Source organism: Myotis brandtii, unplaced genomic scaffold (genome assembly GCF_000412655.1).
Source record: "Myotis brandtii unplaced genomic scaffold, ASM41265v1 scaffold904, whole genome shotgun sequence".
NCBI lineage: Eukaryota > Metazoa > Chordata > Mammalia > Chiroptera > Vespertilionidae > Myotis > Myotis brandtii.
Window position 1 is genome coordinate 1,004,912 of NW_005371715.1, and position 3,458 is coordinate 1,008,369.

Genomic DNA, 3,458 nt, shown 5'->3' on the forward strand with positions numbered 1-3,458 from the left:
GCTCTGATTGGCTGGTGGGTGTGGCTTTGGGCATAGCGAAGGGATGGTCAATTTGCATGTTTGTCTATTATTAGGTAAGATAGATATATATGTATATATATAAACATATTTGGACAAAGAAGAAAAGGGTGTGTGTGTGATGGGTTATTAAATTTCAGAAGTGATTTACAGGTAGTTGAGGAAGAGAGGAACATACATGGCAGGAAAATCCTTGATAGGCAACTCAGAAGCAATGGGACCCAGGGGGACTCATAAAATGGAATACTATAGAGCAGTAATAATTATAGACACACATGTATTGACATGGATAAGGAAAGTAAAAAAATAAATTGCAAAATAATTATCTATGTAAAAATTTCAAGGTCAGCATATGAAGCACATTTATATATAATCCTCATTTGTAGTGAAATGAGATATAAAAATGAGAATAATAATGAAAATTGCTAATTTCAGTACATTAATACTGGGACTGCCATGCTTAATTGTGTTCTGCTTTGCATGACTTTCTGGGGCGCCATTCATGCAAACTACAATGATTACAATCTGCAGTCCTATATGGCAGAGCTAGAAAAGGAAGGTAGAAATATGGGGATGATTTTTTAATTGTATCTAATTTAGAGAAAGAGAGAGAGGAAGAGAGAGAATGGGGGGAGGAAGGGAGCTGATGTGGTCAGATGTTTATTTTCGTTCAATCTTGTGGTTCATTAGTAAACATATCTTTATTTTCATACTTTTTTTTATATGCCTGAAATGTTTTATAATTTAATATAAAAATATAAAAAGGTAACTAAAGAAGATCCCAAGAGCTATTTTCTTTATGATTTCGCTATGAAGTTTTTCTGAAAATATATAACTATTCGTAAGCCAATGAAATTTCTAATAAAAATCTAGTATATTCAGTGGTAATTTTATACTTGTTTGTTGACTGTGAAATTCTAGGCATATATTGTGGTTTACCTACGTGCCATCAAATAGGAATATCAGATACACTGGCTACAAAAAGATTGCTATGGTTTGTAGGGATCTCTATCAAAATAGAACTTATTACTTCCAGCTGTTTTCTTTTTTAATCCTCACCCAAGGACATGCTTTTTTTTTTTTTTAATTGATTTGAGAGAGGGAGAGAGAGAGAGAGAGGAAGGGAGAGGGAGAGGGAGAAATATCAATGTGAGAGTGAAGCATCGATGGTTGCTTCCTGGACATGCCCAGACCAGTATGAAACCCACAACCTGGAAATGTACCCTGACTGGGAATTGGACCAGTGCCCTTTCAGTGTATGAGATGATGCTCTAACCCTGTGGTCGGCAAACTGCCGCTCGTGAGCCACATGCGGCTCTTTGGCCCCTTGAGTGTGGCTCTTCCTAATCCTTAGGAGTACCCTAATTAAGTTAATAACAATATACCTACCTATATAGTTTAAGTTTAAAAAATTTGGCTCTCAAAAGAAATTTCAATCATTGTACTGTTAATATTTGGCTCTGTTGACTAATGAGTTTGCCGACCACTGCTCTAACCAAATGAGCCACACCAGCCAGGGCACTTCCAGTTGTTTTCTTTATTTTTTCTTTACTGTTAAAAGGATTACAGATGTCCCCTTTCCCCCCCACTCATAACCCTCTCCATCCTGCATCCTCATTCCTGGACTTCACCACACTATTGTCTGTGTTCATGGGTTATTAGTTCTTTGGTTAATTTCTTCCACCCATCCTCCACCCCCACCTTCCCTCTGAGATTCTACAGTGTGTTCTATGCTTCTATGTTTCTGGATCTGTTTTGCTCATCTGTTTATTTTGTTCATTAGATCATGTGATACTTGCCTTTTTCTGACTAGTTTATTTTGCTTAGCATATACTTTCCAGTTCCCTCCATGCTGTCTCAAAGGCTAAGAGATCCTTCTTTTTTATTGCTACACTAGAGGCCCGGTGCACGAAATTTGTGCACTGGGTGGGGGGGCGTCCCTCAGCCCAGCCTGCCCCCTCTCACAGTCCGGGAGCCCTCAGGGGATGTCCTACTAACGGCTAAGCCACAGACTGGCCACGGAGGCTTGAAGCAGGTGCCTTGTGTGTGTGTGTGTGTGTATGTGTCCGAAGGGGGCCTGCCCCCAGCCACACCTCGGAGGCTCGGAGCAGGCACTCCTCTGTGTTGATCTCTCAGGCTCGGGCAGAGCTTGGCCCCTCCTCCTGAGCTGGTCGTGACCGTGACGGAGTCTTGGCCTCATTTGCATATTACTTCTTTTTTTATGTATATATAGATAGTATTCCATGGTGTAAATGTACCACAGCTTTTTAATCCATTCATCAACTGATGGGCACTTGGGCTATTTCCAGATCTTAACTATTGTAAATAGCACTGCCATGATCATAGGGTGCATGTTTTCTTTCTGATGGGCGATTCATGATTCTTAGGACATATTCCTAGAAGTGGGATCGCTGGGTCTAATGCCAGTTCCATCTTTAATTTGGGGGAAAACTCCAGTTCACTTATGTGAATTCCCCATGTACATGTATTAAAACTTGATTTTCTCCTGTTAACCTGTCTCTGTTGATTTGATTATTAGCCCAGGCAGAAGAACTTAGATGGTGGGAGGAAAAGTATTATCTTTTTAGCCCCCACAGGGCATTAGTGGGAGTTCACAGACGCTTTATGATGGGCATAGATATCACTGGTGGATGTGGCACCCAAGACAAAACACATGTGTCCTAGGAAAAAGAATATTTTAGAATATAATAGAAGTAATCCTGTTATTTGCAGATTTTTAATATTTCCTACATCTTTTATAATATCAAACTATGTTAGTACAGTTTTGGTAATATTATTATACTTAAAATCCTTTTTATTTCTTGAAAAAAGGTATTTCCAGAAGTCTGTGCAGAACTCACCATGTTATAACCCAGTGATATTTGAATTTGCAAATATAAATGACCATGTATTTGTACGTGTGTATGTGCATGTGTGTATATATATTCACAATATATGGTATTCTTGAAATGACTCCAAAACCAAAAGGTAAACATCCATGTACCTAGATAGTCAATATATTATAGATGAGATTGTTCTATGATATGTACAAGAATAATACAGGTTCCTAAGGAAAAAAGGATGGTTTTGAAACCCTATTGAATCACTGAAGAAAAACTAAACTGTATTCCATAAGATTTAAAGGTTAAATATATTTTGAACAATTGTAAAAACAAACAAACAAAAAAACACATTGTGTCTTTCATTTGCCTTATTACTTGCCTATCTACACTAATAAAAGAGAAACATGGTAATTGGCGTACGACCGCTACCCTTCCCATTGGCTAATCAGCATATCCTTATGCAAATTAACTGTCAGCCAAGATGGCGGCCGGCAGCCAGGCAGCTGGAAGCGAACATGAGGCTTGCTTCCTCCAGTGACTGCAGACTCCAACGTTCCCCGCCTCACTTGCCGGCCTCTGAGTTGCAACTCTAAGCAA